A 21,217-nucleotide genomic window follows, 5' to 3' on the forward strand; every position below is an offset into this window, starting at 1 on the left:
CATATGTTTATATGGTTATTTTTATATTGTCATGCTTGGGTCACAGATTTGCGCAGAAACACAGGGGGGTTGTAGAGAGACAGGAACGTTATTCAAACACTGCAAACAAACATTTGTCTCTTTTTCAAAAGTTTAAACTGTGCTCCATGACAAGACAGAGATGACAGTTCCGTCTCACAATTAAAAGAATGCAAACATATCTTTCCTCTTCAAAGGAGTGCACGTCAGGAGCACAGAATGTCAGAAAGAGAGAGGAAAGCAAACAAATCAATAGGGCTGTTTGGCTTTTAAGTATGCGAAGCACCGCGGCACAAAGCTGTTGAAGGCGGCAGCTCACGCCCCCTCCGTCAGGAGCAGAGAGAGAGAGAGACAGAGAAAAACAAACAAGCAAAAATCAATATGTGCCTTTCGAGCTTTTAAGTATGCTAAGCACCGTGTAGCATGTCGCTTCAGGAAGCAGCTGCACAGAAGGTAGCAACGTGAAGATAATCTTTCAGCATTTTTAGACGCGCGTCCGTATTCTCTTGGTGTGCGAACAGCCGCCCTGCTCAATCCCCCTATGTCAGGATCAGAGAAAGTCAGCGCAAGAGAGAGAGAGAGAAAAGTAAGTTGGGTAGCTTCTCAGCCATCTGCCAATAGCGTCCCTTGTATGAAATCAACTGGGCAAACCAACTGAGGAAGCGTGTATCAGAAATTAAAAGACCCATTGTCCGCAGAAATCCGTGAACCAGCAAAAAATCCGCGATATATATTTAAATATGCTTACACATAAAATCCGCGATAGAGTGAAGCCACGAAAGGCGAAGCGCGATATAGCAAGGGATTACTGTAATATACACAGTATATATATATATATATTCACAAATATCAGCTGCATTCTGTGTTCTTTTCACATTCTTTAACTTTTTCCAGTTCAGAGCAGTTGGTTCACTATTAAAAAAAATGCTTATAAATTTATGTCTAATGTCTGTTTTTACATTTTCCAATTTGCTATTTTATGAATGCTAATTTGTCTTTCTGTTGTCTGTTGTTTTCAGTTCTCTAGTTGTATAAGAATGTATGCTCCTCTGTCCTCAGCTTTAAAATTCAAAGTAAATACCCACATACACCTTGCTACTGACAATGGTAACCTTGATTTCTCCTTGTATTCTGCACAAAAGAGATAATCAGATACTGTAAACTAATGAATAATCTTTGGATTCATAAAGACACTTCATTTAGCATTCAAGAAGCAGTCAATATTAATCATGCACATGGGATGATTGTTGCTATCCTTCACTCCAAGTAGCCAAAGCCTGTAAATCTGCAAATGAAAGCACCTATAGTATTTCTACACTATAGCTTCTTAGTCTTGAACAGTAAGGTCCTGTATGGCATTCTATCTTGTAAAAAAATCATACTGTGCTAATAATTGTTTGACAGAAGGAAATTAAAATATTTCTAGACAAATGTGTGACAATTATATAGTCTGCTATTGTTAATTTTATAGCACGGCTTATGACTCGAACATCATCAGATGACTACCTCACTAAGTCCCTTTCAATTAACTCTGGAGCAATATAAACTGTTTATAAAACACTTTTACTAGTGATCTGTTAAACAAAATTTTGTTGTGCTGAATTTTGCAATACAAAATATTCCAGATACAAAATGTGGCCTTGTATCATGTATTATATAGCATTACTATATGACTGAAATGAAGCACAAAGATGCCAGAATCAAAATATAAATTATGTAATGAGCTAAGTCTATTGTGTCATGCCTAGTTATTAGTAGATTTATTGTGCCTTTAAAACTACTTTTATTTTCCACAATAACTTATATGTAGAGTTCCATCCTCAATTACTTTACAAGCAGATTTGCAGACATACTGTACATATTTACACAATTAACACACCAATTTTACAGAATATATGTAGATATTTATATACATATATACATACAAATGGCTCATTTGTTAGTTCTTTTTGTAGCACTTTTGCTATTTCCTATGCAATATAATGCAGATTCATTATAAAATTATTTTGTGTTTTATATCTAGCTCTGTTCTGTTTTTCAGAATATAAACCACATACTATATTTAAGATTCATTTTCCCATCTTAATCAAAGATATTCCAGCTACTACCTGGATGTAAATGACCCACATAAAGTACATTGTCTCCTTTCTGTCCACTGTGCATATTCATTAAAATGCCAATGCCATTAAGTCATTGTGCTTGCTTTATAGACACAGTGCTGCCTAATATAAATACAAACGTGGCAAACATGGAAATTATGTGGAATAAAGCTCCCAAGGCATACTTACTTTACATATAAAAATTAAATTATCTTCAATAAATATTGAGCCTGTAAAATTAATAGTAATTATAAAAGAGTAGGAAGAAATATATGAGGAGAATGCTAGAAACCATATGCCTCACAAAGAATGATGAGGAAATACATACGCGTGCCTGTCACTTTACACCAGACAGTTACCACTCCAGTATAAGTTTAATCTTTTGTCTTCGAAAGTGAGATAGACAGGTAAGATTTTAGCACATCAAATATATCAGAGTAAGATATGAACTCCAATGCCAAAAGTAATTCAGTGGCTAAATAAAGAGCTATTAAACAAAAACAAACAAACAAACAACTATTTAAGAAGAGTCCTGTGCTGAAGTGGTGACTTGATCAGGGTTATTTCCTCCTTTGCACCCAATGCCACTTGGATAGTCTTTGACTCATGAAATTAAGCATTTTAGAATTTACTGTACATTCTATTAAATACTTAAGAATTCATGTGCAGCATTATATTTAGAATCCATAAATATTCAGGATGTAACAAATAGTTTTTTAATGAATTGTACGTTTCAGCAATCCACAACCAAGATACATCTAAACTGGATCATGTGTTAACACTACCTAAAATCATTGATGCTGTAAAATGCACACAGAGAGGTCCAAACAGGTACCAGCAAACTTTTCAAGGTTACCAGTACTTTTCAAGTGTTTAAGAAGTGAGCTATTACCGTAAACGTCCCAATAGACTCATACTGTATGTATTTTTTTAAATAATTAAAGGTCAGAAAAACTGCAAACCATATAGACCTTATCAGCTGAGTTCAACTCCTTACATTAACCACCTTATGGTTCAAGGGAGGCAGAGAACTCCTGAGACCTCAGAGATTGTCCTCTTCTCATTGCAGGAAGGCAACAGAAGTTCAGGCACAAGGATGTACCAAAGAAAGGAAACTGGAAACCCAGAGAGTCCAGCCCAGCCCAGCCAAGGAACGTCCACAAGGATATTTTAAGCCCCCCCCCACCCCAGACCCGGTTTCGACCCTAATGGGGAATATAAAAGGCCACAGGCCAAGCTGGACAAAACTTTTAACTGACCACCACACCAGGACATGAGCTCTGCTTGGGAGTCAATATCCAAAACGTTAAGACAAAGAACAGAGCAAAACGACAAGAACAAAAAGGGCCCTGTACTGCTTTATGTGGTGTTTAAATAAATGAGTTAGTATACAAAAGGCACTATATAAATAAAAATTATTATTATTATTATTATTATAATACCTGTACTCAAAGAGATGATAAAGAGTCATGTATCTTGGTTTTCTAAGTACCTCTAGAGTTCAAAGCATACAGTGTTTCTCTCTGATGCCAAGGGGACAAAACCCTTACAATAACAAGCAGATCATTCAAGTCAAAGTTTATTGTCATGTGCACAGTCAACTACAGAATTATTGGACAAAATTTATAATATAAAAAGAACACACACATGCATTGAGTAAAATTTTGGCTTAAACAAATGGGTAAGCCTCATGTTTTTATTGTCAGAGTTTTGGAACAAAATAGGGTTTTCCTATAATAACACAAATTTTCAAAAAATATAGATTCCAAAAACATTGGCGCCCCAAATTTCAGTACTTGGTGGAGCCTCTCCTGATCAAAATGACAGCATTCCACCTCTTAGTGCAGTGTTTAACTAGTCTGGAGAACACTCCTTGTGAAGGGGTCTTAGACAAGTCTTCCATACAGAACATTTCCAGTTTATTGAGATAATTGCGTTTTCTCTTGCGAAATGTCTTCTTCAATTGACAACACAGATTTCCAATTAGGTTCAAGTCTGGAGACTGAGATGATCATTGTAAAACATTGATTTTGTGTTGCTCCAACCATATTTTTTTGTCAATTTAGATGTATGCTTCTTGTTGGAAGACACAACCACGGCCCAGTTTCAGCTTTATGGTAGAGGCAACCAGATTCTCGACTAAAACATTCTGGTATTGAATAAAATGACTGATGCCACAGACCTTGAGAAGAGTCCCTAGGTCACTGGCAGAAAAAAACAGAGACATAAGGTATCAAAGAGCAACCACCATATTTTACCGTGGTGCCATTCTGCGTATGCAGTCTCCTTTTTTCACCAAACACTTTGATGGGTGTGAATGGCCAGAAAAGCTCACTGTTAATTTTGAAATGATAAAATGCTAAAATTCAACTAAACTTTGAAGTTGTGAAACTGCAGTCTTTGGGCTTCTCTTTGCCTCTCTTCGTATCCTCCTCTCTCTGCATGGGGACAATTTGCAGTTGTATCCACCTTTCTGGGAAATTTTCAACATTTCCATGTTTTACTTTGGCACTGAGTGTGCTTACTGGTAACTTCAACCCATTTTTTTGGCCATTCTCTAGTCTATGCAGCAGAGTTTAGTGCTCTTTTGTTTTGCTCATGTTGAAAGATAACAAAAGGATTTTACTTGTGTTACCTCATATTTGTACCACAGTGAAACAGAAAATGGTCAAAGACAACAATAATGTTCCTAGACATTAAAAGCAATATCAAGACATATTTTTTTCCCCAAAGACCCAAGTTATGCAAACAGTTTTATGCATTGTATTTGTCAAATGTACCAATAATCTTGTCACATATGTTTTTAACAGAATAAACTATTCTGAAAATAAAACAACACAACAACAGTTTTGCACGAATTACTTTTATTAAGCAAGAATAAGTAAAGTCATTATATGTATAATCTATATTATATTAATGTATACCATATGTATCTGGAAGTGTTATTTATATATACAGTTATGCTACAATATTTGTTCTTATATGATTGACTGTTCAACATCCTTAGCTATCTGTGGGTGGAAACTATCCATGAAAATATTGATGTGAGTGTTTACCAGTAGGTAGGAACATAAAAAGTGGCTGTGCATATTGTTAAGGTCTTTAATTATCCTGTTTGCCTTTCGAAGGCAGTGAGTGTTGTATATGTCATGAATAGAAGGCAGCTGGATAATTGGATAATTTTCTGTGCCTCCATCACCACCTTCCACAGCGGTTTATGGTTTTGAGCTGAGCAGATGCAGAATCAGGATGTTGAAAACATTTCAGTCTATCACTGATAGTGACTCCAAGAAATTTTAAAGCTGCTCACTCTTTCAACAGCACACCCTCTGACATATTAAGAGTGTGGTCTGCCTTCTACTTCCTGAAGGGAATGACCAGCTCCTTGTTTTTTTCCTGACATTAAGAATGAAATTGTTGTTCTGGCACTACTGAGTCAGCAGCTAGAACTCATTTCGGTAAATTGACTCATACTTTTTGGTGATCGGGCCTTTGATGGTTCAGTTAGCAAATTTAATAATAGATTTGGAGCTGTGTCTGGCTACATTGTCAGAGATGAACAAAGAGTATAGCAAGGCACTCAGTACACTACCCTGGAGAGCAACTGTGTTGAGGGTCAGTGTGAAGGATGTGATGCTGCCATTCCTTATATGCTGAGGTCTATTAGTTAGAAAGTCTAAAATACAATGTAGAGGGTGGAAGTAAGCCCTAAATTGAGTAGCCCGGTGGTCAGCTTTGGTGGTACAACTGTGTTAAATGGTGTCGTCTATTGACAGGATTCTGGTATAACCATTGGTATCATCCAGTTGTATCAAGATGGCATGAAGTTCTGGGAAGTGGTTGTGATGATATGAAAACTAGAGGTAATCATGATTATTTGGAACATTCTGTTTAAAGTGTCCCAGCATAAGTCTCTAAAACACCTCCTCACAGTTGGAGTCTTTAGTCATCCACGCATTCCTCTTTTGTTTTTTTAGGCATGATTGTTCCTCGTTTTGAAACTTTCAATGGCAACAGATTCTCTCAGTGAAATATTAAACATGGCTAAAATAAATGAGAAGGTGTCCAGTCTAATATTGTGTGCTAGAAAGTTCACTGAAATAAAATCACACTTTTATTCAAATTAATTTTGAGTCCAGATATCTTTTGAAATTCTGCTAATGCATTAAGGACTACTGGTACGTAGGTTTGGGGGTCTGATATATACAATATCATATCTTCTGCATATAGTGATATTTTCTGTTCATGCTCTTCTCTGTTAATCCTTTTTATCTCTTATACATTTCTAAAGTGAATAGCCAATTGCATTGGTGATAGGAGGCATCCTTGTCGAGTACCACGTTCTAGTTTGAAGTAGTTTAAAATAATGTTGTTAGTACAAACAGAAGCTTCTGGATTAAAGTAGTTTGATCCATGCACATATGTCTGGGATGAACCCAAATTTGTGCAGGGTAGTCAAATAGGTAGTCCTGTTCAACCATGTCAATTTTATGGGTGAGTGTATTATATTAAACAAACATTGAAAATTAGGAGCTAAGTGTCTATCTTTAATATATTAATTTCAGTTTTGTGATATTACAGAAGGAAGCACTTTCTAAATCATTCTAGCTACAACTTTGGAGAGTATATTAACATCATTATTCAGAAGTGAAATTGGTGTGTATGATGCGCATTGTAATAAGTCCTTATTTCTCTTTGGGAAGATAGTAATTAATGCCTGGTAAAAAGTTTAAGGTAGAATTTTGTTGTCTCTAGCTTCTGTAAACATTGCTAATAGTAGTAGAGCTAACATATTTGGATTTTCTTTTATAAAATTCCACTGGGTAGCCATCAGGTCCTGCTGCTTTCCCACTTTGGAATGAGTTTATAGCATCTAGTAATTCTGATCATATCAGAGGTTTATCCATTTCCTCTTCGCTAAGATTATCTAGCTGTGGTATTTGTAATGCATCAAAAAACTCATTAGATTGTGTCTTATATTCTATTCAGTTTAAAGAAGATAAGGATTTATAGAACTCTCTAAATGTGTGAGTTATATTTTTATGGTCAATGCTTCTTTTCTCCATCTGTGTTGGTAATTTCTGTTATTGCGTTGCAAACTTCCTGTTTGTGTATTTGTTGAGTTAAGATTTTATTAGCTTTCATAATTTGCTCATAGTGATGATAGCATGATTTAAAGATGTGCTGTTACGTTTTTTTTCTTGTCAAAAGATAAAATTCTGATTGCAAAACCTGTCTTTTCCTATTAAGTGCCTCAATTCGAGACCTGGCACATTCTTGGTCTGTTCTGATAATTTCACTGATTAGCTCTGACACATTCTTGGTTTCCAGTTTATTTCTTTGGGAAAGATATGAAATAATCTACCCTCTTAAAAAAGCCTTCAAAGTTTCCCAGAGTATTCCTGCAGAGACCTCTGTCTCTAAAAAATAATCAGTTTGCTCAGAGATTAATTCTATATAGCTCTCATCTGCTAATGACAGTGGGTTTAGATGCCAATTACGAGATGAGTGTGCAGGACATAGTGATTGAACTCCATGATCAGAGGGTCGTGGTCAAAAATAATCATAAAATAATAAAGAAATAATCCATTTTTGAGAAACTGATGTACCGATGAGAAGAAGGAATATGCTCTTGAGTTTTTATTTAAAAATCTCCATGGGTATGTTGAAGTTATGATCCATTAAAAACTGTGTAATTATTTTTGCAGTGCTAGATGTTATCTCCACTGTAGTTGAAGACCTATGGTCTGTTTTTAAAACACAATTAAAGTCTCTGGCTATTATAATTTTATGAATGTTCACATTAGGAATAGATGCAAATTCATTTTGGATGAAATCTCTATGATCCATATTAGGCGTGTAAATATTTACCAGAATTACTTTAGATTTAAATAAATTACCCCTCACCATGACATATTGCCCTTCAGGATCAAGTGCTGCATCTAATACTACAAATGAGATTGTTTTGTGTATTAAAATTCCCACACCTCTAGTTTTCTTTGTAAAGCTGTGTGATGGTCCAGGTTGGCACCTTGCTACCTGTTCCTTCCAGGAGCCTCTTGATCCCAGATCGTTAATAGTCATAACCGAGATAAGCCTAGCCGGTCAGGACACATACATCCAGACAAGGGGTAGGTGTATAACTGCTAAGTGCCTTTATTATAAATAAGCTAAACAAATCCAGTGTTCAAAATTCAGTGCTCAAAAAGTCTTCAATAAATAAAATCCTATAACAAATTGCTTGTCGAGGTTAAAACAAGTTCAATAAATAATCCTTTAAAATCAAGTTTGAAAAAACAGGCATGTATCTATTCTTTAAATTCATGTCCCCCCATGCTTCCCTTTAAAACAAACATCTCCTCTGCTAACCCCAAATGGGACTTTGCAACAGACGAGACGCCTAACCGACAGTCAAAACCAACCATCTTCTCTAGGTTTGGGTTCATACAGTTCCATGTTTCCCAGTTGGGGGCTCCATCTGAACCTCATCTCTCCAAGGCCTGGGTCTCTACAGCCATCTGTTGTCCTGGCAGAGTGCTGCACCACGCTTCCCCGGCCCCTGCTGCATTCCTGGACTTAAGCAGAAGTAAGCCACAAGTCACTCCCCACTCCACCAAAACGCTCAGTGGGTGTGACTCTCCTTAGCCCAGAGTGTCGACCGCACACTCTCCCAAGGGCTCTCCTCCCTGCAGCCTGCCTTCCGTCACTCACTTCTTCTGTCCCATCTGTTTATCCTCCGTCTCCATTCATTCTTTGTTCTTTCATCTGTTCACCTTTCTCGATTCATTCATCAATTTCCTTTAGCCGTGCTGGCTCATCACTTATATGCCTCCATGGGCACAGCACCTAAATCACAAACTGCAGAAAGCCAATGGAGCAATCAAGACAGGCCACACCCTCAAGTGCAGATGCGCTCTATTTCAATCACCCCACCAATCTCCCACAGATGCTGTTCCTTCCACAGAGACCAAGCTGGCTAGTTAATTATTTATTTAAAAATAGACCACTACTGCATATCACTCATAATCATGTTTTAAATAATGTTGGGATCATTCTTTTTACCTCTTTTTCTGCTTCTTTAGGAGAATTAAAGATGCAAAATTGGTAGTCAAAAATCGCTTTCAATTTAGCAGGAAACAAGAGGCTGTATCTGATTTTGGCTTTGAGTAAGCACTGTTTATTGCTGTAGAATGCATCTCTTTTGGCAGCTGTTGTAGAAAAGAAATCTGGGAAAATATGAATGAGTTATTTTCAAATATAATCTTTTTTTCTGTCTGAGAATAAACATCATATTTTCTTTAACCTGTAGTTTGTCGAAACGAACAATCAGGCTTCTCAGTTTTGAGGCATTTGATCCATGTACACGGTAAGCTTCTGAGATCTCGGTATCCAATTTGAAGTCCTCTCCAATTATTTTAGAGAATAGTTCAGCTATGAATTTCACTGGGTTTGGATTTTCATGGTGTTCAGGGAGACCTGTGATTCTGATGTTGTTCCTTCCAGTGCATCTAGTTTATCATCATGCACATTGCATTCAGATTCTATAGCAGTTGCTTTTTTGTTGACAACAGAAGTTAATTGTTCAACTTCTTGACTATGTGTTATATTTGTTTGCTTAACTTCTTTAAGATGAGCACAAAGTACTTAATCTCAATTTTATTTACATTTTCAAATGTAAAAATTTTTTTCTTCATCAATTTTTGCTTGAATGTTTTTTAAGCTTACAGCAAAAGTAATGCTTAAACATACCTCCTGATCTTTTACATCATGAAGCAGCTTGTCTACTCTGTTATCAGTTTTGTCATTTCTCTTCTGTATATCCCTCTTTATATCCTTCTTTTTGTCACTCTTTATATCATTATATCATTTACATGATAGTTTGTATCCATCTTCTTCATGCTCTAAAGGCGGAGTTGCAAGACTGGTTGGAGTTGATGCTGTTGACTCACTGGCAGTATTGGTATTAGTTGACAGCAGGGCTAGAGAGGCCATGCTCAGTTCTGATAACCCACCTGACATTGGTAAATTCTCACTGCCCATCTAACTTGCAGTTTTGCTCCCACATTCGCTTTCGGCTGAAGTCGATGCTGCAGTGTGAGGTCCCAGCTGATCCATTCCTTCACCCGTCTTTTCCAACTCAGTCTCTAGCAGGCCATATTGTGAACTTGAGACTGGTTTAGTCTTTGATGAAACTTTAGCTACCTTTTCTTTCTCTTTCTGAACCCTTCATTTCCAGCTCATACTTTTAATATACTTGTTGTTTTTAATACATGGGTTGTTCTAAATACAGGATACCTCAGAATGATAGTTTACAAAAAAAGAAAAAAGGCTAAATAACACTGCTGCCAGCAGAGCTCAATCCTAGATGTCCATCTCTCACAACAGACAAAACCAACCAACATACATATGAATGTATTTTTATAAGCCACACATACATATATAAACACAATATATATCTTGTATGCACACACATTTATACAGTACATACTGCACATATTGAGGCCAACACAGTGTTAATACCACTTGCAGTATTTTCTTCAACTAATATAATTTATGGATTTTTTTTTGTCTTTAAATTAACATGACTTTACCTGGTAAACAGTTTGTATATTTATTTATGCTGCATATAGTTAGTCTATTTGTTTATATCTAAGTATACACAATCTTGTAATAACAGGTCTCTTCATTTTATATATAGTATTAATTGATTGTACTACTATATGTCTTCACTATGCAATACCATATTGTTTCTTATGCAATAATTAACAACATATGCTAACATGGTCCCATTTTGTCAAAGTTTATCTTTGTGTGTTTTCATATCTAATAATTTCAATCACAATTTTTTATCATATCTGCTGATTTGGTTATTAGAAAACAGACATGATCAGACATAATTTACAAGTAACAACAACTTCGGCTTAGTTTTTACAAATCGCTTGTTAATACCATTTTTCTTCCTAGCAATAGAAGATGGTGGGACAAATGTTTATTAATTGACAAGTAAAGAATGTATGAGATTTAAATACATATGACATACAAATACATGCTCTATTAAAGCAATACACATTTATAATCGAGCCTTTGCAGCAGTTTTTTAAAAATGTTGTAATCTATTAATTTTTATTTCAAATGTAATTAACTTATTGTTTCATGCATGGTGCACACAAATAATATGAAACTACTAAATTAGTTTAAATTGTAATTGCATTGTCCTTTTTTTTAATTCTTTATTGAATATAATATATAATATTGGTACATTTACATTTCTCTTTTCTTGCCACATGTTTGAAGTAGCTGCAGAAATTATTTTGATGTGTGCATTTTATATAAGATGTTCCAGTGAGTTATCTTGTCGGTTAAAATAAAAATGGCAAATATTATATTGAGTACATTGATAAATTCCACATGTCATATGTTTTTTTAAGGATATGGGTTTCTTGAAACCGATTCATACTGTTTATTAGAACTTGTTTTAACAGAGTAACCAGACATATAAACTAGCATACCATTTACAATATGGTGCATACAGAAATACTATCCAATATATATAGAGTTTATATTAAATTTAAGTCACTGACTACCTGCTTTTAATATGTTTTTGCTTCATTATGACCTCTAATAAGAGAGAGAATATAATCAAGAGACTGATAAAGAAACATATTATACACTCTGTAGGAACCCTAACAAAGTTGACAATCAATAACTGTTTAAGAATTGTCCATAGAGTTGTGGTGGGGGCTGAGGAAAGAGTGTGGAGGATAGACAAAGATGGAGGAGATTCATCAGGGCAAACAACCCCTAGCAAATGCATAATGATAAGGAAGAAGTAAAAGAACACTTTGGATTGTGCACCAAAAAATTGTTAAAACTTTACTTTAAAACTTAAAAAGTTTTACAACATTTTGTAAACTTAAATGGCAACTATAATATTATAAATGGCTGGAATATACTTGCCACTTATCCAAAGGGTGTCCTGTCCTTCGTAAGTCTTTAGATATTTAATCCTTAATCTAAAGGCAATAATTACTGTAAGAAAACAACTAGTGTCTATAAAGCAGTTATGAAGAAGAGAATAAAGAGTATGCTAGAACCTTGAGTATATTTTTGCACATACTGTATAGATTCATAAGAATACTTCCATTCTATGATTAGTACTCATCTATATAGCTAAGAATGTGCATTATGTGATGTAAGTATTAAAGGATAACTTTACAATGTTAGATTGTTATGTATACACTGGTGGTGTTAAATATGCATAATGATAATTAATTATAAAAAAGGAAATGATCATTAAATAGAACTTTTACTTTTTCATCTCAAGTAATCTTGACTGATGTGTAATTTACTAAATTAACTGATTTCTACACCTGTAAATGCATCTTAATTTTTGCATAGTTTACTTCATGCAACTTCCATTTTAGATTTCACTCACAGCAAATGTATTTGTACCTTTCTCTGTAATTTAGTGACTTAATTTGTGAATTTTTGCCAGTTCTTGATTGCATAATGATAGTAGTTGCAGTCAAACAGGGACAGCCAACTCCACTGAATGTTGGCTGTATTTGGCTGATGCACAATTTTTTCTGGGGCAAAATAATTGTTCCTGAATTCTGCAGTGGTCACTTTCTTCAGCTATGTGTAGCAGATGTCCACAGTCTATGAATCACATGCCAAAGTTTCTGCTAGATACAAATGAAAACAGTATATACTTAATAGATGTGACCTCTGCCAAGGCAAAGAAAAATATTTCTGATTTTAATTACAAAATCAAGTCAGTTGCAGAATATTTCATAATGTGTTGTAGTCTGCGTGCTTAAATGATTTCAGTTTAGGAATTTAGTTTATTATGATTATTTTTGGCAGTGAAGCATTTTCAGTGGGTATAGTTTGCCTTGAATGTGAAAGAGTAACACAAAAGCAAAATTATTTAAAGAGCATTAGGGTCCCACCATGGAGCAGTGGTTAATGATGCTTTTTTTCTCATCTGTAGGGTTCTAGTTTGACCTCTACTTATATTTATGTGGGCTCTCTGCCCATTTCTGTTTTCTCACACAACCCACAGATGTGCAGGTTGGGTTAGTTGACAACTTTTAACTGACCCTCCACAAAAGAGCCTTGTCATGGACTTGTACTCTTTTACAGTTGGTTTATGCAGTGTCGCTAGGATAGGCTCTAGTCCCCACAACCTTGTATTGGAGATACATGGATTAAAATATAAAATATACAAAAAAGTTACTTAATAAAATACATAAATCAGTTAATTAATATAATCGAAGTAAATAAAGATGATAACTAAATACTTTAAAAGCATTTCATTTTCTATAGATGTTTGTCCATTTCTCAGTTCTGTTCTGGGTTATTTTAAAATTTAAATGGACAAACTAAATATTACAAAAAAGTAAGCTGAAAGAAGGATAATTTTATAAATATATGTCAAATATACAATAAACAATGCGAAGTAAAACTGAAGATAAAAATAGTATCTCAGAAAAACTAGTTGGGTCAGTATAGCATCTTTGCTCGAAAACAATTATAAACTCAAAAATGATACATATACAGCATACTTAGTGGATTGCAAATTACAGGTTAGGTCTCACATGCACATGTGAGGCTACGTTGAGAATACTGTATGCACTTTAATAATAATAATAATTCATTACATTTATATAGCGCTTTTCTCAGTACTCAAAGCGCTATCCACATAGGGAGGAACCGGGAAGTCTCAGTAGTACGTAAAGGACATAACAATACTAAGAAGATGTCCAGAGCAGAGCTATTAAACTAATACTGGGATCACATGGTATGAGCTACAATGAAATTTGTAAGGATTTACCTCTTTTTAGTCTGGAAGTAAACATCAATATGATAGCCATTTTTAGCAATTTGAAGGAACTGGTAAAGTCTTTAACAAGATAATTTGGATGCTGTTTCAAATTGATTAAAACTATGTTTTAGACCATTAAAAACACGAATTCAGTAATTCTCTTTTGTTCATGGCGCTATCTAACTGCTTAATTATTACAATTTACAATTTTTACAATTCGGAAATGGAAGAAATATAAGATAACCATCAATCGCCCTCAGTCTGGAGCTTCAGGCAAGATCTCACCTCATGTAGTGTGGATGATCATGAGAAAGGTGAAGGATCAACTCAAAACTCCACGGGAGGAGCTTGTTAATGATCTAAAGGCAGTTGGGACCACAGTCACCAAGAACACCATTGGTAACACACTATGCTGTAATGGATTGAAATCTTGCAGCGCCCACTAGGTCTCCCTGCTCAAGAAGGCACATGTACAGGGCCGGATGTTCACTGACAAACCTAAGACGGGCCTGTATTTTTTCCATTTCCAAATAACTGCACCAACAGTTGTCACCTTCTCACCAAGCTTCTTGCTGATGGTCTTGTAGCCCATTCCGGGCTTGTGCAGGTCTACAATCTTATCCCTGATGTCCTTTGACAGCTACTTGGTCTTGCCCATGGTGGTGGAGAGGATGGAATGGAAGAAATTGATTCTGTAGACAGGTGTGCTTTATACACATAACAAGTTGAGATCAGGAGTACCTGTAATTGATTGATTGATTGATTGTAATCACCAGTCTGCGGGAGTCAGAATTCTAGCTGGGTTGTAGTGGATCAAATGCTTGTTTCACTCAATGACATTCAAATCAATTTATAACTTTTATGTAATGTGTTTTTTCTGGATATTTGGTTGATATTCTGTCTCTCTCCATTAAAATGAAACTACCATACAAATTAGAGGCTGTTCATTTCTTTGTAAATGAGTAGTACTAGGGTGTTGTACCGTGTTAGCCATTATGAATGTAGAGAAAAGCCAAGCAAAATGACACCTTTTATTGGCTAACTAGAAAGATTACAATATGCAAGCTTTCGAGGCAACTCAGGCCCCTTCTTCAGGCCTGATTACATCTTGCCTGAAGAAGGGGCCTGAGTTGCCTCGAAAGCTTGCATATTGTAATCTTTCTAATTAGCCAATAAAAGGTGTCATTTTGCTTGGCTTTTCTCTACATTTGTAAATGAGCAAACTTACAAATTCAGCACGGTATCAAATACTTATTTCCCCCACTGTATATGTGCATTTAAAATACACAAATAATTAAAAAACAAAAAAACACAATTAAAGAAGAAGAAATATAAATTGCAAGGCTAGGGTAGTAAAAAAAATAAGTAGTTTTTAGGGAAATTACTAATAAAAGAACAAATGTAAAGAAAGAGAAAGTAATGGCCAATTGTTGCATTCTAATTTATTTCCAATATTCAAATACAATCCAAAAGTGTTGTACCGCCCCACTGTTCCTGTACTTGAAACATCCAGGGCATTGTTGTAAAGTCTTCACATTACTCACTGAAACCTCAAAGACTTACATTACTAAAAGAAGGACATTTCCCATATTTAATGTGTAGTTGTTTTAGCCATGTGCATAATGGCACCATTGTTTAACACTTCAGTCAGATGTATTATTCTCAAACTGAGAAGTACAGTAGATAAGACTGTAATTTCAAAAGTGTCATTTATTTACTTTTTTGCCCATGTGTAGTAAAGATTTGATCATGTATATTTTATGTTTCCATGTACACTATATATTGTATTCCTAGTGATTTAGTTGACACTATATATTAAAAAAGACTTTATGTTTTCAATCTAGGATACGTTCAAGAACTGTTCTGACATAGTAAATGTTAGCTATTGACAATTTTCACCTCAGAAATAATGGGGGCCCAGCTGATAGCTAGATCCATTTACTTACATTTTTCCAGGTTCTTACCAAATGCTATTGTTAATGTGGTTCAATGCTGCTTTCTTATTCTAGTCATTTGACCTGTCTGTGCCTTAATTTCTAAAAACATATGTTGTAAGAACAGCAAATGGGACAAAATGAAGACCTGTACCTCCTCTGCACTGAAACCACTTTTAATAAGTGAAAGGAAAATGCCAAAAAGTCAAACTCAGAGTCAAACAGCCTCATCTGCAGTCACACAGTGTCATTTACTAGGTAAAGCAACACTCTTAGTAGGAGCTCCATCACCATCAGTTGCAGGTTCAAAAATGAATGGCCATTTCAGGTTGTTAACTGGGTTATATTGGAAGGATGCCATAAGAGGAGGGACTGCCAGGGATGTGAAGAAAGTGACACCAGTTGGCTTCCGGGCAATCTTCGAAACTGTGGAGGAGAACGGAGAAGGTGTTAGCAACTGTGCCATCTGAACATGTCCCCACAGTGCTCTTATCGTACAACGAAAATAAATGTACAATAGCTCATTAATGTAAAGAACGTAACAGTACAGTGTAACATAACCTGAATGTTTTAGGGTTGTACAAAGAAATGTGTTCCGGTTGGAAACTTTGATGACATCCTCTGTTTTTTTCAGTTAAGGCAATGTAAAGAAATTAGTTGGGGAAAAAATATAATATGAAACAACATCTGCAGCTGTTAGCATGCAAAATGTACTTTAAGGTCAGTGGGTTAATCAGAGATAAATGTGTGATGCTTGAACATTTTGTCAGCTTTACTCAGAAAAGTAACATTGACATGTGCATTCAGACTCAAATTGTCTCTTCTCATGTAGTATGCAGACAGTTGGCAGTTCAAGTGAAGGAAAACAATCTACATGTGCCAATGTAATTTGACAAGCTTTACCTAAGTGGAGGCACATTAATTTGAGGTCTGGATCACTTTGAAATATTTGTGAAATTCAAGTGTCACTGATGGACAGATCCTGTCACAGTTTGTGTTATACTGTATGGCTCAGTTTATATGAAATCTGTTTCATTAATTGCTTGCAACTGGGACATATGTAACCAGTATTTAAGCTAGTGTAAGCATGAATTCATATTTTTGTGGTTCTCTCTGCATGAAGGTCTCATTTAAAAGACATGTGAATAAACACATTTTAAATAACTTTTTTTCTGCCAGTATACCATATGTTTTCTTAGGTATTTGTCAGACCTACAGCAGGAGGGGAAGGAGGCCAGCTGGTGTATTGTTAGTTTGTGAACTACGACAGACCACGGACTGCCTAAAGGTTTATTGTCTCCAGCAGTGCTCTTGCATTGTTTTTCTGTTTGCCATTGTCAACTGGCCATATCACAACTATGACATTAAGAGGCATTTCACTTATCATTTGTTTATGTTAACTACTGACATTACTTTTGTTTTACTTTGTGCTTAATATACTTTCTATTACTACGTATGTATATAAATGTGTGGTTTAAAATTGATTGTTTGGCATTTAAGTTAGAAATATGAATACAGTAGGTTCTTTGAGCCTATGAGTTCTATACAAGAATACATTAAAATTGAAGTTATGGCAGAAAATCTCATACTGTGGAAAAAGGGTCTTTTAAAAATATGGTTTTTGAAGCGTTATCAAAATTTCAGTGATATGTGATCCTACTAAATACTTACTAAAAAGGTATAAACCTAAGAGTATAAACCTGAAAGTGCTGCATGAAAATTTGTGAACCCCATTGCACTTCTTGAAAAAATTACATTTCTGCTATGAAGTAAGTATTTGGCAGGGGGTACATACTCTGTGAAAAACTTGTTTATGTTTTGCTTAATCTAAATCTTACAGAACATATAGTGCTTAGCTTGAGTTTTACTTTTGTTTTACCTTCTTGAAATAAACAGCTGTCAAGTCAAAAGAAGACATACCATTACCAGAGCAAGAGTCTGGGGAAAATGGGAACCAACAGTAGGCGAGTTTTTTGTCAGTTGTGGAATGCTTGGCTCTTCAGCTGTACTCAAGTGGCTTAGTTCAGAGAACAGGTTCAAAGTCAGTATAACTTGATGAATTCTGACATGACAGATGTCAGATGTTAAACCACTATGCTGGTCCAGCAGTTAACAAGTATAGTATGGCAGCTGTTTTTTACACTCTTACTCAAATGTCGTTTACAAAATGTAGAGTAATAAATAATGCAGTCCTCCCAAATGCTCCCTCTTTTACTTATTTCACCTCATAAACATAAAACACTGAATATTGTCAGATTTCTCCTCTTAAACATAAAATACGGCATATTGTCAGAAATTATTCAAATTTCCTCAGGCATTCCCTAGAAGTTTTGGAGCAAGGGAAATAAAATATGAGCTCAGATATTGTTTGTTTAGAAGGACAAGGTGAAGTCTCTAGGAACAAGGTTTTATTTGATTATTTCAAAGTGGTAAAAATTTTAATGACTGTAGAATAATCAAATAGATAAGCAAGGTTTGTTATGCAGTAGTCATCATTATCATTCAGCTTTTACTAGAACAAAACCGGTGAGTGATTAATTGTTTGCTTGCATGCTAAGTCTCTCAATAAAGTCCTCTCTTTGTAGTTAAAGTTTGGATTCTTCATTGTGTTTGCAGCCCTCTTTTATACCAGAGCTGATTCACTGGCATGCACTACACTTATTCACAGCACATTGTGCTTCTGACAGAATGGTGGTGTTGTTTGTTGGATTATTAATGAGGCAACTATGGAGGTAGAACAGCCAGTATGGGTCCTAGCGATGAAGTGCAAAAAGGAGTACTCTATGTGAAGTGCCTGTTGTTTCAATAAATTCACAACTTGGAAATTATTGTGACTGGTCATTGGAACATTATACTGGCATCGAGATTGTGGAATCTCCAGAGATAGAAATACCATGTGGAATAGCAACATACTGGAAAATTTCTGAGTTTCATTCAGAGACTTCTGTCTGGCAACAATATATAGAATGACTAGAATTTTATGTTGAGGCCATTGACATCTCCGATCGCAAAATAAGAGCAATATTTCCAAGTGCATGTGACGGTCCAGTGTATGCGTTTTTAAGAGACCATCCGAGACCACTTTTATGCAAATCATCAAATTACTTACGGATCATTTTGCTGCCAAGCCCAGCGTGTTTGTTTGAAGATACAAAAATAGAAAACCAGGCCAACATATGTTGGATTTCGTGGCCGAACTGCAAAGAGCATCTGAGTTTTGTGATTTTGGTAGTAACCTAGAGGACATGAAACTTGGAACTTCTGTCGAAAAAGGCGGTAGAGATTGCACTGGCACTGGAAGTAGCAGAGAAGAGATGTAGTGGAGTTACAATAGCAACAGCAGCTGGCAAGTACTGGAGATGCATCTCAGGCCAAGGAGAAGGATACAGGTTCTTGTTTTCATTGCAGGGGCAAGCACTATAGTGTTTCGTGTTGTTTCATAACTGCAGTATGCCATTTGTGTCACAAAAGGGGGCACTTAGCAAGGAAATGTTTAACCAGAGCAGAGCAAACAGACAAACGAGAAAATAGGTTTGGCAAAAAAGGAAAATACAACAAATTTTCTGGAAGATGAAAAGAAGGAAAGTAAGGGTGAAAATGCATTCACTCTGTACAAACTAACAAACAGCAGGTGCTATACATAGTGTACTCTTGCCACCCTGGGTCGACCAGGCTTCCTTTTTGCACCTCGCAACTAGGACCCCTGCTTCCTGGTCTGCCTCCATAACTGCCTGATTAATAATCAAGCCCTGTACTCTTACAGCCTTTGCAAAAGCTTAAGTTTGAGTGTTTCTACTGTTCCTAATGTTTTTAGTTTGGTCTTTGACATATTTTATGTGGAATTAAAATTCACATCTTGTGTTTTTATTTTTGCTTTCAGTTTGCACTGTGCATGCCCGTCTGTTCTGTCAATTATTCTTCAAGATCTTAGACTTGTTAAAATAACAACCTTATTTTACCTTTATATTACCTTACCTTTTGCCTCTTCTCAAGCTGGCATATCCAGATGTGCACTCTCAAACCAGGGTTTGCACTGCCAGTTATGATTTACAGGTTGGTGCAGCTCTGACTTACAGTATCTGGTGGGTGCCTGAAATAACGTTGTGACAGACTTTCAAGTCTGTCTTGTTTTTTGTTTTTTGCCTTTCTCACTCGATGCTTACATTTGGAAAATGCCATATTTTATCCATTCATACTAATTTCATATAGTGCCTACAAATTAAGGTGGTGTAGTGGTAGCACTGCTACCTCACAGTAAGGAGACCTGGGTTCGCTTCCCGGGTCCTCCCTGCGTGGAGTTTGCATGTTCTCCCTGTGTCTGCGTGGGTTTCCTCTGGGTGCTCTGGTTTCCTCCCACAGTCCAAAGACATGCAGGTTAGGTGCATTGGCGATCCTAAATTGTCCCTAGTGTGTGCTGGGTGTGTGTGTGTGTCCTGTGGTGGGCTGGTGCCCTGCTCGATTTTTGTTCCTGCCTTGTGCCCTGTGTTGGCTGGGATTGGCTCCAGCGTATCCCTGTGACCCTGTAGTTAGGATATAGCAGGTTGGATAATGGATGGATGGATGGCCAAATTAAATACTGTACTTTTTTATTTGTATAGAAATGCAAACTAAAAAACACATTTAACAAAAATAGAATGCATAGAGGACATCTTTTACGTTATTTATGGTACAAATCATATTGTTCTGCTGAACAATAATTATTGCTCACTCCAAAACAATGCATACTTTAAATACAAATGGTATTGCTTATAGGAACTGAGGGCTGTGAAGGAAAAATAATAAATAAGAATTAGCTCATGTGCAAAAGTAAGCAGACCTTCTAATTCAATAAGCAATGGTGCATCCTTTAGCAGCAATGACAGCGAGTAAATATTTCCTATAGTTTACTATCATCTTGTATCAGTTTCAATGGAGTGGATTGCAGTAAAATCATCTTTACATACAGTAACTGATTCAAATGTAACAGATCTGATGAGTGTATTGCATGTGCAGCCCTCTTACCACTTTCTAATTGGAGTTGAGATAACAAGGCTTGGAATCATTCCAAAAGATCAAATTTCGTTTGTTGCTGTGCATGTACCCATTTCCCTGGGTAAGCTAGGTTGGCATGCATTTGAGAGACTCTGCTTCTAGGGTTCTTGTGAACCTCCTATACATGTACTTTAGCTTTGTAAGGTGAGGTTGATGAGGTTCTTGTTTTGAAGATCTAGGTACAGTTATCATGTTTTGACATTTTCTGCCTTTGTGAGCAGTTTATTATGCTGAATAATTGCAGTTCATCTTGTTTTCAGCTTTATAACCCTTTCAAAACTAATAAGGAATTTAAAACTCTCTTTCAC

General features: G+C 35.9%; 1 protein-coding gene across 13 annotated transcripts in view; it reads left to right on the forward strand.

Moving 5' to 3' along the window:
• Positions 1-21,217, forward strand: part of shank3a (SH3 and multiple ankyrin repeat domains 3a) — a 1,882,192-nt gene that overhangs the window by 186,090 nt on the left and 1,674,885 nt on the right. The window lies entirely within an intron of this gene.

Source organism: Erpetoichthys calabaricus, chromosome 1 (assembly GCF_900747795.2).
Source record: "Erpetoichthys calabaricus chromosome 1, fErpCal1.3, whole genome shotgun sequence".
In the NCBI taxonomy this organism is placed as follows: domain Eukaryota; kingdom Metazoa; phylum Chordata; class Cladistia; order Polypteriformes; family Polypteridae; genus Erpetoichthys; species Erpetoichthys calabaricus.